Source organism: Heterocephalus glaber, unplaced genomic scaffold (genome assembly GCF_053883595.1).
Source record: "Heterocephalus glaber isolate CG9 unplaced genomic scaffold, H.glaber_assembly_v1.0 deba00001688, whole genome shotgun sequence".
NCBI classification, from domain to species: Eukaryota; Metazoa; Chordata; class Mammalia; order Rodentia; family Bathyergidae; genus Heterocephalus; species Heterocephalus glaber.
In genome coordinates this window covers 6,856,445-6,869,437 of record NW_028258413.1, presented here as the reverse complement: position 1 = coordinate 6,869,437, position 12,993 = coordinate 6,856,445, and the positions used below count along the sequence as shown (strand labels likewise).

Here is a 12,993-nt window from a genome sequence, read left to right as displayed (position 1 = left end):
ATTAAGAAAATACCTCACTACAATTACTTTCTCATTTTAATACTTCCCTTCAAAGCAAAATTCATTGAAATGATTGCCATGAAATCACTGGCTACACTTCCAGATCTCTTGATCTTCCTCAACTCGTGTCAGCTTAGTTCTTATTCCACCATTTCACTATGACTTTGTCAGTACTCTTGCTCTCCCTACCAAATATAATGGCTCCACCTCATTTTGCTAGCCCCTTAGGTGTATGGAAGACCACATTCTTCTGGAGACATGGCTTCTGTGATACCGTGAAAACTTGACTTTCTTCCTTTGTCATTGATCACCTTTCTAGGCTGCTCACTTTTGTCTTCTCTTTTAGTTTAGTATTTAGAATACCTATGACTATGTCCCACACCTCCTTTTCCCTTGTAGCATTTCTCCCTTGGTGACTGAATAGAGTCATGGCTTTGAAAACACATTCTGCATTTATGATTCCCAACTCTAAACCTACATATCTGGCTTCTTCTGTGAAATTCATATTGACATATCTAATTGATTACTTGAAAACTGCACAAAGACATAAAATAACACTGTAGTGTCCAAACTGCTCCTGCATCTCCCAGATGAATCTTTGTGTCTTCCTCTCTGGCTCAAAAAAGTAGAATTTATGCATTTTCCTTGACAATTGTTTTTATGCCCCTCTCCAAATCTAATTGTTAAGCAAATTATCCCACTTCTAATTCCAAAGCCAGTCCCAAACCTGTTCATTTCTCTTCATACCTACTCTGAATGTTCTTGTCTAGCTTGACCATCTTTCATCAAATCACTGTGGCCAACTCAATTTTGCTGTTCTTGTGCCACGTCTTCCTGGAAATGCATTGACCTGAGAAAGACCATCAAGCCCATACACAGATATTTCAGCCATCTTGCTTGCCAATTGTCAGTATCTCCTGGATTTATTTGCTCTTTCTGTTGTTGCAAATTACCACAAATTTGGAAGGTTAAACAATGAAATTTACGATTTTACTCTTCTGGATGAGCCATCTAACTTTGTCTTCCTGGAATAGAATCTAAATGTCAGTAGGGCTTTTCTTCTCCTCCGGAGGCTCTGATACAAACCATTTCCAACTTCTACTCACACATCCACCCACAGTGCTTCGCTCCTGGACCCTTCCTCCATTTCAAATCAACATTTCATCTCCGTGTGTCTTCCTTTCCCAGTTGCGTTTCCCACTCTCTTCTCCTCTGCCTCTGTTATGGCTTATGTTTAGATGTCCTCCCAAAGCCTCATGCTTTTCCAGAGGTGGCTGGAACTAGAGTGTGTGAGTGATTCTGGTGGGGATAGGCCCAAAGGCATTGGAATTCAGGGCCTGACTGCTACCCTCCTAGGTCATCTGAAGAAGATAAAAGGGGCAGGAAGATGCTAGTAAGTTTCCCTTGTTGTTTTTGCTACCTTGTGTGCACCGTGTTCTTTCTCCACTGCCATGTAATGTGACAAACATATCACTGTTACAGGGCCTAGAATGTGGCCTCTTTGGGGACCCATTATTCTGCCTTACATAGGTCTCAGAATAAAATAGAAACTATTTCTGTGTCTTGTACAATTCTACCTGAGCCAGAACTTTTCTTGTACATGAGCTCATCTCTTCCTCCTCTCATGCAGACTATGTTCCAGCTGCATGGTCTCCATTTCCATTCTTCAGGCACAGCAAACTGAAACCAGAACTGGCCACAGTGTCCTGCCTTGCACTGTCACATACCTGGGCCCTTCTTACATTCTTTGAGTTCTGCCTTTGCAGAGATGGCTCAATAAACCAACATATCTAAAGAAATCACCCATATATTTATCACTTCATCAGATATAATATATCAACCAATCTCTGCTGCTCTTCTTATTTATGAATGTATTGCTGTGATTACTAATGAATTTCTCTCAAATTCAGATTCACTATTACATGCTCCAACACAGGTGCTGCCAAATTCCTTTACTTATTTTAATTTCTTCAGTAACATGTCTTTGCCTAAGAATAGATTTCCAAACTCCATGAGCCAGCTTGTAAGGAATGACTTTCCCCTGCCTCAATTTCAATATCTTTTTCTTTTCTTTTATCTAAATTCCAGAAGCACTGGGCCTCTCCCAACTTCCTACATATATTGTGCTATTCCTCCTCTGCGACATAGGCCATCCTCCTTTCCTAAAGGACTGGTCCTCTTTTCCCTTCCTTTTCCTGGTTTGTATCTACTTAATTATGTATAAAAGTCAGTTCCAGAGGTGACCTTCAACGAGACTCTCTCCCGCCTGGCTTTGGTCAACTGCCCAAGTGCTCTTGGCCTCCACATTGTATCTGTCTTTAGGAGGTCTGCATTTCCCTTTCTGTCTGTCCCTCATCATTCGAGAGCTGTACAAAGAAGGATGCGGTGCACTGATTTCCTAGCACTTACCCTACACTGTAGGTAGCAAAAGTGGGCTCTGGAAAATAGGGGAAATCCTCAGAGGGAAAACATGCAAAATTCAGTAGGGAAAAGTAAGCTGGTGATTGGTGAGAAGAGAGGCCAGAGGGCACTGCGGGGTCTGCTATGGTGGACACACAAGGAGTCCTCACCTTCCCTGGGGCTCTGTTCCCCTTTCCCTGTCCTCCACACCCGTTACCAACGATAGCTGTGATTTGGTTCTTGGCATTGCTCAGATCTTTAATGCCTTTGAGATAAAAATTCCCAGTATCTCATTTGTGAATATAACTTTTTGCCTTCTTTATGCTCACACATTTCTGTAACCTCAACCCCCAACTTCACAGTGGCCTGTCCTGATGTCCACTCCAATAGTTCCTTGTAGCTCGGGTTTCTTCCCTGGCAATCCATGTGACATCATTTCAACTACTAGGTATTGACAATACTCTCCTGATTTCACATATTCTCAAATGCCCAATCATGGATAATTTTCAACATCTAAATTCTCAGCACCTACACTTTACTGCTGAATATTGCAAAAGACAATCTCCTAACAGTGCAGATTTGTGTCATTGTGCTGGTTGCTGTGCCCTTCACATGATTCACCAACCCTGTCACGTAGGCTTCATGACCAACAATTCCCATCTTCCCCATTGGCCTCACAAGCTATCTGGAGCTCCTATCACAGTTAATCTCTAAATTCTTCCTGTCTCTTTCTCAGCTATTAGGTTTCTTTTTCTCATATGGAAAATCAAGACTATTTTCCTTGACTCAGCTTCTTATTTACTGCCAAGGTATTTCTCCTTACTTCCACCCTAACCTTCTTTTGATAGTTTCAGATTGAGTCATCTCTCCCACTCTTGTAGGCCAATGCTGTTCCAGCTCTTTTCCACATTGCCTGTTTTGAGAACTTTAGCCATCATTCCTCCCTAATTTCCTAAGTTTTTTGACTCTTTGATTTCTTCCTATAGCTTGACTCCTAACCACTTAGGTATGGACAATAGTTTCCATGTTTTAAAAACTTATGAATAAAGAAGAAAACAATAAACACTCCTCTATAATGTGCCACAATAGCTCCAGAGCGTTCTGTTCCTCTTTGTTTTTAAATAACTACACTGACATCACCTTTACCTTCTTATCTCTTATCTACTATTTAGCCCATCACCACTTGGAATGTCCCTCACTGCTGTAATTAACAAGGTGTTTCATGGCTTCTTAATCCTGAATTACAAACACTTCTCAGAAATTAACTCACTTGAATATCTTGATGGCATTTACTTCTGTGGCTGACATCTTTACTTTTTAAAAATCTTTTTACTTTGACTCATTAAGGTATCATCTTTGGAATTTTTTCATCTTCCGCTCTCCCTCAAGGCTCTCTGTACAGAATCTACTTTGTTGTAAGCTCCTTGGAAGTGCGTGTTTTCCAGACTTGTAACCTTAATAATCCCTTTCTGTGCTTTGGTGTTTCACTAAATCAACAGCCCCCTACCTATGATTGCTACACTATTAACACCAAAACTTACATCTCCAGTGTAGGGCCTACCAAACTGTAGCTATTTTACTGTAAACTTAAACTAATTACAAGGGGTGATCAAAAACTAAGGTGATTGCTCAAATCAAAAGTATTTCCTATGGTAAAAGACACATTCCAATTAGTCCCCTTCAAAGTACTTCACTTTGCTTCAAACACATTTATCCTATCATTGTTGTCTCTTTCTGAAGCAGTTCTAGAGGTCCTCTTTTCTGAGTGTCTTTAGGTGCTACCTTGAATGGACTCAAAACACTTACCATTCATGGTCATTTTGACTTTGGGGAAGAGCCAGAGTCACAGGAGAGGAGATCTTGCAAATAAAATGGATGAGGACACATCAGAATGTTTTTATAAACTTGCCTTTCCGTTGGGTGGCCCTGGGCAACAGCATTCACCATATTTTTAATCACACCTCCTGAAGACCTTTGTGCTATCATCTCTTCCTTTAGAAAACAGGGTACACTGAGGCTGGGGTTCAGTTGTACTAGGCTGGGAAGGACGCAGTGAGGATTTGCCTGAGATGTTTAAAGGAGAAGAGTTAAGACTCTGTCCCTGGAAGAGGCCAGGTGAAAGACAAAGAGAGCCTGGATTACTACGGGGGGGGGTACTCAAATTCCAGAAATAGTTACTGAGTAAAATTAATAGTAATTGATTGCAATGGTAAGGCTGGGGGAGATAAGAATTTAGCACATTTTTAGGGTTCCTATTTTGGTGATTAGGTGGAAAATGACACCACCAACAAGGAAAGTAAACATAGTCAGGATCAGAAAGAATTAAAATCTGTATAGCGAGGGCTGTTGCAGCATCAGTTGCCCAAGTTTTAGTCTTGAGAACCCCAAGCAGAGCTTCCTACGGGCTCTGATAGTTTCCGTGTGCACATAAGGGTGTCTTTAGCTTTTAAATAGATGAAAGTTTTAGCTATTAATATTCAATTATCTCCCTCACCTGGGCATTTTGTACTTCTGTATATGACAGATTTCAGCTCACCCAGTGTGACTGATAGAAATTTGGTGTATAATTATAATCATGACAATTAACAAGGGAATGCAGGAGCACTGCATGAAAGGAAGGGAAACAGACTTGGAAAATTATACCTAGAGCTCATTTAGGCTTTGACACTCACTGGGTACAGACCCTTGGATAGGAAACTGGATCTTGGTCCCTTTGCATGAAAAGAGAGATTACAACATTAACATTAGTGGACGTGAGGATCGTATGAAATACTATACGGAAAGTGCTTTGAAGATCATAAAGTACTACATGAATGCAAATTAACATTATTGTAACCAACATGATTTACAAAATAAAACTGAAAGTTATCAAAACCCTTAAATTTAATAACCCACTTTTACATATGCAGTGGTGCCTACATTTATGAACTTGATTCTTTCCACAATTCTGGTTGTAAACCAAGTTGGATGAGAATCAAATCAAATGCAATGGTTAGAGGCAACATTGCCCTTATGGGGAAATTTGTGTGTATATATGTGAATGGAACTTGAATTATATTAAAATTTTCTATCTCTAAACATATATTTGATATCTAACTATGTGCATTTATTTTTATTTCTCCATTTGTATATTTATACATTTATTTATTAAGCATCTGTAATTTCTCTATGTTTAATAATATGAACACAGCAGTAAATAAAACATTTTTTAAAATTTCCTCCCTTTATGGACCTTGCACACCATTTTATTTATTTATTTATTTTTGGTACTGGGGCTCTAACTCAGGACCTTGTGCTTGTGAGGCAGGTGGCAGCACCACTGAGCTAAATCCCTGGCCCTGGACTCTATTTTAGAAAGACAGACATTAAATGAAATAAAATAGATATTCGTTACATGGTTAAATTGTTAAGAAAAATACTAAAATGTTTTCTTTATAATTAAATTGTTTGGGCACTGGAGAGCCCTGATAATTAAATAGTGTAAAGAGGGTGATTCTCAAAGAAAACCAGGAGATGGTGACATTTAAACAAGTACTGGAAGAAAAAAATCCAGATCAATAACAGGAACAAGCACAAAAGGTTTGAGGTGGGACAATGATTGGAATAATGGAGAAACATCAAAAAGCCAATATGACTGGATAGTAATGAACAAAGATGAAAGTAATGGACTATGAATCATGAAGGTAAAATAAGCCATCCCTTAAGAACCATGACAATTGGAACTGAGGGAGTTTAAAGGTCAGGGAAAGGTTTTGAGTAGAGGATTAAGAAAAGAGCCATTGGAGATGGCTAAGACCTGATGATGTTAAGGAACTGGGATAGCAGTGGTGGTGTTATGAAACAGTAAGTCCTAGATTTATACTTCAGGAAGCACCAGAGCAATTTCCTGATGAACTGTGTAGAATAAAAGCAGTTTATTCTGGAAATGTAAAATTTAAGATGATTCTTAGGTATCTAAGTAATATTTTCAGTGACATTCTGATGGAGATCTAAATTTGGAAATTATCGCTCGATGAATGAGAACACCACAAGAATAGACAGAGAAGAAAATTTGGCAAAAGATCTTCCCAGGTAGGACATTGCAGGAGGCATGGCAGGATAAGAAAAGAAAATGGAAAAACAATAGACCAATGAGGAGCAAAGCAGAATCCAGAAATTGCAGCATCTTGCAAGGCAGATCATGAAAATATTTCTACAAAAAGAAGAACATCAATTTCTTCAAACAATGATGACAAATCAAAGCAATTCACAGATTGACAAGTCCACAATGTAAAAGTTTTTGGTGACTTTGACAAGATTGCTTTCAGGTTGGTGGTACAAGCCAACCTGGTGGCAGTGAATTATGAAAGAAAGAGGAAAGACTCTGTGACAAGAAAGCTCTAAAACTCCAATTTTGATTTTTTTTAAGGAGAATTAAGGAAACTGGAAGAGATAAAGAGGTAAAAATCAAGAAATGCTTAATTTAGGGTGGTCAAGCAACATATGATTGAATTTATATTGATGACAACCTTTTGGTAAAAATGAAATTATGTAATGGATCCAGCCACACTTATCTACATTCCCTACTTCATCTGATTTATTTTTGCGACTGAAGAGGATTTAATCTTTGCTAGAAGCTTTAAGGTTTGTCTAAGCTAACTAGACAGAAGGCAGAGTAAACAAGTACAGATGGAGGTAAGCGCTTAGACTTTGATGGAGAAAGCCATGACAATGCTTTTCATCTTGATGCAGCCAAAAAGTAAAAGATGACATGAGAGAGGGACCTGCGGCGGGTCCACCTCGGCTACTTCTCTGGCCTGCTCTCTCGCTCACAGTCTTACTGTGCACTCGGTCCAGCACGACAGGGAAGCAGGACAATCAGGTGGGAAGAAGTGAAAGAGCAACTAGAAAAGAAAAAGAAAGGCTCTAAGGCTTTGGCTGAATTTGAAGAAAAAATGAATGAGAATTGGAAGAAAGAACTAGAAAAGCACAGGGAGAAATTATTAAGTGGAAATGAGAGCTCATCCAAAAAAAACAGAGAAAGAAGAAAAGAATAAATCTTGTAGGTATTCATCTTCTTCATCAAGCTCTGATTCTTCCAGCAGTTCTTCAGATTCTGAAGATGAGGAAAAGAAGCAAGCAAAAAGGAGGAAGAAAAAGAAGACTCATTCAAGTAAATCTTCTGAAAGCTCCATGTCAGAAACTGAATCAAACAGTAAGGATAGTTTAAAAAAGAAAAGGAAGTCAAAGAATGTAACTGAGAAAGAAAAGGACATTAAAGGACTTAGCAAAAAAAGAAAGATGTATCCTGAAGATAGACCTTTATCATCTGAGTCCTTATCCAAATCAGATTATATTGAAGAGGTACAAGCAAAAATGAAGAAAAGCAGTGAAGAACGAAAAAAAGCAACAGAAAAAACAAAAAAGAAAAAGAAGCATAAGAAACACAGGAAGAAGAAAAAGAAGGCTACTAGTTCAAGTCCTGACTCACCATAACATTAACAAAAACCAGGATTCCCTTATGAAGAAAGTGCAATGTCTAAGGAAATTTCAACTGTGAAAATTATGACATATTTACTAAAATGCGTGAATTTTCTTGTTTTTAGAATTGTTCCTGGCCTATTCAATAGCCACTCAGATGCCTCTATGTGAAAGGCCCATAGTTGTTGCTTGCTGCTTGAACATCTGCTTTTTCTCCTCCAGTGTGTGATAACCTCGAGAGATAATACACTGCAGTCATACTAGTGGTTAAGATATTTGGGGATAAAGCTAATATTTTTGACTAGAAGTATCTAGTGGTAAATCAACAGAAATTAAATCTGGATACATCTTTAAGATGTAATCAGAAATGGCCAGATGGGTCTAGTTAAATTTTTTAAAGTAGGGATTAGATTAATATTTTGAATTCCTTACTCTGTAGATAGGTGTAATTTTTCCCCGGGGGATACTTTTATTTACCTTGGGAAGGAGCTTTTTGGGTGGAGGGAGGGGTGGTTTGCTACCTTTAGCTAGCAGAATAGTGTGCCTTTGATCCTCACACATCCTACTTTCGTGGACACAGTAGCCATGCTTACTGGGGAGGTCGGAGCTGAGTACCAGCAGTGTTGCCCTTTACTGAGCTTAATGACATCTGTGGACTTTGTCATATGCTGCTTTGAGTGAACCAGAGAAACAGCCCTTTGCAGCATGAGAAAGCCCCAAAGCTCTGGGTTTACCTCCACATCAATAACAACTGAATGCTTTTTAGCTTTAGAATATGTTAACATCATTTTAATGAATTTTTGACTATACTTTGGCTTTGGAGAAGAATTGTTTCATATGGACACTGGTACTTTTTGAACTTAATAGCTAAATATTCTAAAGTGCATGTTTTATACTGTTGAGTTTTAACCAGTCAGGAAAGTTTTATGTAACCAATGATAGTTTATTTTTTGTATGAATGTTGTTTAGGCTACCATGTTTAGCTTTTGTTACCTCTTTACTCTTGCTGTCTCAAGTTTATTATTATGTTTAATGGCACCCTTGGCAAGATATTTGCATGTAAAAAGGAGGTTTTGATTTTTTTGTTTTTAAACAGCTTCATATTGAAGCTGAGACTTATAAACAAGTTGAGTGGCAGGCCTGGTATGCTTGTATCTTGTTACATAAAGCTGTTGCCAGAATCTTAATAAATACAGTATTTTAAAAGTTCGTTGTCTTTGTATATTAATAACAAACTATGACAAGTTAAATTTAAGTAAGAATTGTATTACTGCTCTTCTTGTGTCATATTTTACTAAGATTTTGTGCTTCATATCTCTTACTGAATTATTAGGAATGTTAAAAGGAGTTGAGGGTGATCCTAAGGGCCGACTGCCTAGGAAACTGAAGTAAACAAGAGTAAACATGAGGATGTGTGGGAGAGGTGAGAGTGAGTGTGCTAGAAGTAAATGGTTGTAGATCTGAAAAATGCATGAAGAACTTCAGGTTTCAAATCTAATATGCACAAAGATTGGGAGCCATTTTTCCTGTCATTATAATGAGAGAACTTAAATGACTTTTTTTGGATCCATCCCACAATGAAAACTGCAGGAAAAACTGCCACCCCAAAATCTGTAGAGACTGATAATGTGCTAAGTCACAAGAGAGGTTTGCCTATCCTCGCAGGGGCCACTAGAGTCATTCCCAGTGGCCAGTAAAACAAGGCAAGAAAGTTACAGCCAGAAGTACAAAGCAATCATCAAAGCAAAACCCAGATGTTGGAATTATTGGAGAATTAAATATATGCTAAGGGATCTAATGGAAAGGTAGGCAATATGAAAGGATGGATGGAAAATGGAAGCAGAGAGATGGAAAATCTAAGATTGAAACAGGAGGAAATGCTACAGACAAATACAATGCTACAAAAGAAGTGGAGAACATTTTCAGTGAGTAAATCAGTAAATGTGACATGGTGGAGGAAAGACTCAGTGAGTAGCATGATTGGTGAACAGAAACATTCAAACCAAAAGGTGAAGGAGAAAGAAGAAAACGGAAAAAGCACACCCTGATCAGGGTTGCAGCTCAGTGGGAGAACATTTGCCCCACAGGCATGAGGCTCTGGGTACATTATTCAGCACTGTAAAAAACCCAATATTTCAGCCACAAAATAAATTCAGCATTGGACGAGTCATAGATATTTGAGAATACAATGGTATAAAATGATTACATTTAGAAAGAAGTGGGCAGAGAATTGACAAATGTCTCATAAAGAATTCCAAATAATTCACGTGGATATTTCATCTTTGGGACATAGCATTTCCCTCAAGTGTTCGATACATACAACACTTTTCTTCCAAAAAATGTAATGTGAGTAAAGGAAAGAAAAGCAACTTTACAGTGGAGAAGTCTAGCAAACACTACCTCCAGCTAGGTGATCAAAGTTAACCCCAACAGTGATATGTCGTGTTTACAGTGTATCCCCTGGATAGGTAAATTCACCGGAACTTTGACTCTGTGGTCTTCCATCCAAAAACACATAACCTCCATCCAGTCATTAGAAAATATCAGACAAATCCCACCTGAGAGACATTCTACAAAATACCTGTCTGATAATCCTGGAAACTGTCAAGATCATCAAAAACAAGGGACATATGAGAAATTGTCACAGACAACAGGAGCCTGAAAAGATACAGCAACTAAATGCAATATGGTGTCTGGAATGAGATATTGGAAGAGCAAAGTTCACTGGTTACAAACCATAGAATTGGGAAAAAATATGAATTTTTGTTAATAGTTTATCAATATTGGTCTATTGGACTTGAAAAATATACCCTACCAATATGAGATGTTAATAGGCAAAAATGGTTGTATATAGGGTTTTTTGTACTATTCTCATGATTTTTCTACAAAATCTAAAATTATTCTAAAACTAAAAGTTTCTTTGTATCGCAGATGACATGAATGTTTGGAGCTTGAGGTATTAATAGAAGTTTGCTGGTAAGTTCAAGGATCATGGTGTACTCGGAGAGGGAGAAGTTTATGAAATTTGTAATGACAAAATGGCACATGATATACATGAAAAATTTGTAATTTGGCTGTAGTCATGTTAGCAAATATAAATTTGGAATAGAATGGAATATCGTGATGCCCAACTATTAGTCAAGATGATGGTGGGATATTGCGGACTCACATTGTAGACAGTTGTGACAACCACCATTTGTGAGTGTTTACTCAGCTTCAGGTACTGCTTTTAAGGTGTGTGTGTGTGTGTGTGTGTGTGTGTATAAGTAGTTTTGTGTATGCCTGTGTACATTTGGGAGATTAAACTTATGAGAACACTGAGAGAGATATTATAGAACCTGCTTAAAATTAGATACCTACCTTGTGATGGACAGGATGCAAACCAAGCAGTCTGAATCCATAGTCCAAGTTCATAGGCACAGACTAGGGTAGTTTCAGCCCTTATGGTATATTTTTGGTCTTACCTTTCATATTTATTTTATTTACTTTTCTGTAGTTGTTGCATTATATTTTAAAGACAATGAAATCATTGTATATCAGTTAATACATTTTTTTCTGTTACAGCATGGAACCACTCAAGTGAATGCACCGTAATTCAGTGGTGGGTGCAGTTTGAATTAGCAACCTTCGTAGCTTTTGACTTGACATTGTCTTGCTATCTTTCTGAAAATAGTTTTCTTCTTTCTTATTTTTTCTTTCTTGTTCTTTTCCTTTCCTTTCTTCTGTCTTCCCTCCTTCCCTCCCTCCCTTTCTCCCCTTTCCTTCCTCCCTCTCTCCCTCTCTTCCTTCCTTCTTCCTTTTCTTTTAATATGCCATCTTTCTCCTACAAATTTTCTTTGGTATTTGACTTCATCTTCCCTAGGATATATCTGTTTATTATTTTGAGGTTTCCCCCAGTTCCTTAAAAAATATGCTTTTCATATATTATACAGCTTGTATTTTAAGTTAGATCAGAAGTAAGCAAACATTTTCTGAAAAAGGACAGAGAGTAAACATAAGACGCTCTATGGGCTATAATCTGTCAACAGCAAGCAACACAGCCATTAGAGTGAGTGGCTGTATTCAATCGAGCTTTACCAAAGAGCTGGTCTCTGGGACCATGCATCAGAGTTTGTTGATCCCAAGTTAGATTACAACAAGGAAATCACCAAATTTGTTAAAAATACTATCTGGAACTGCCGAAGAATCTAGAGATAGAGTCAGACAGTAAAAATTACTTTAAATTTTATTCAGCCATAAAGAGTGATGAAATTGAGTCATTTGTAGGGAAATGGATAATGTTAAGCTAAAGTTAAACATCGCATGAATTCCCTTATATGAGAAACCCAACTGTAAACAAATTAAATAAATAAATAAAGTAAAGGCAGTGTTTTTGGAGAGGCAGAGATCAGGGGAAGAAAGGGAGGAAGGGAGGGGAGAAAAGCAGATGGAAAATGATCACGATGTGCCCACACTCCTGGCAACTGGAAGGAGTAAGTGTAATGGTTGTGTTGAGAGCATCCATGTAGCCAATCACAGATGCACTAGAAACATAGCAAGTGTGCTCAAATCTCATGGCTCAGACAGGAGTGGGAATGGCAGAGTAAGGAAACTATGAGGTCCATATTTTCACAGAGAGATGAAAAGTCAAGCAAAAACTCTAGGTACCAACCTTTTCAAAATGCTGGAGAATGGACAAAAGTTTGTAGCAACCAGGAGCATGCATAATAAATAAAAAGGCAATGAAAGAACATTCATCAGAGCTGGTCTGTTGGCACATGCCTGTGATTCCAGCTACTTGAGTTCTCAGGCAAGAGAATGGTAAGTTTGAGGCCAACCTGTGCCATTTACCAAGACCTGGTCCAAAAATAACATTTAAAAAGTACTGAGCCAGTACGTAGCTCAATGGTATAACACGGAATTGGTCTTCGGGTCAATCCTCCACATTCCCACAAAGGGGGTATTGGTTGCATTAGGAAAGCTGTGGGGCATTCTTACACTTGCCTGACACTGTGGCCCCAGAATGAGCAGGGCAGACTCTAAGAACTGTCTTTGTCCGATCCAACTGCAGGGACAGCCACAGTACTGGGGAAAGCGCTTACCTTCAAACTGTTCAAGTCGTAGCTCAGGAAGGGCAGGAAAGTGGTGAGCCCT

At 38.4% G+C, this 12,993-nt stretch overlaps 1 pseudogene; it reads left to right on the top strand.

Annotated features, from left to right (window-relative positions):
- The first annotated feature begins 6,412 nt into the window (after positions 1-6,412).
- On the top strand, positions 6,413-8,006 carry LOC101710783 (protein FAM133B pseudogene; annotated as a pseudogene).
- The last annotated feature ends 4,987 nt before the right edge of the window (positions 8,007-12,993 follow it).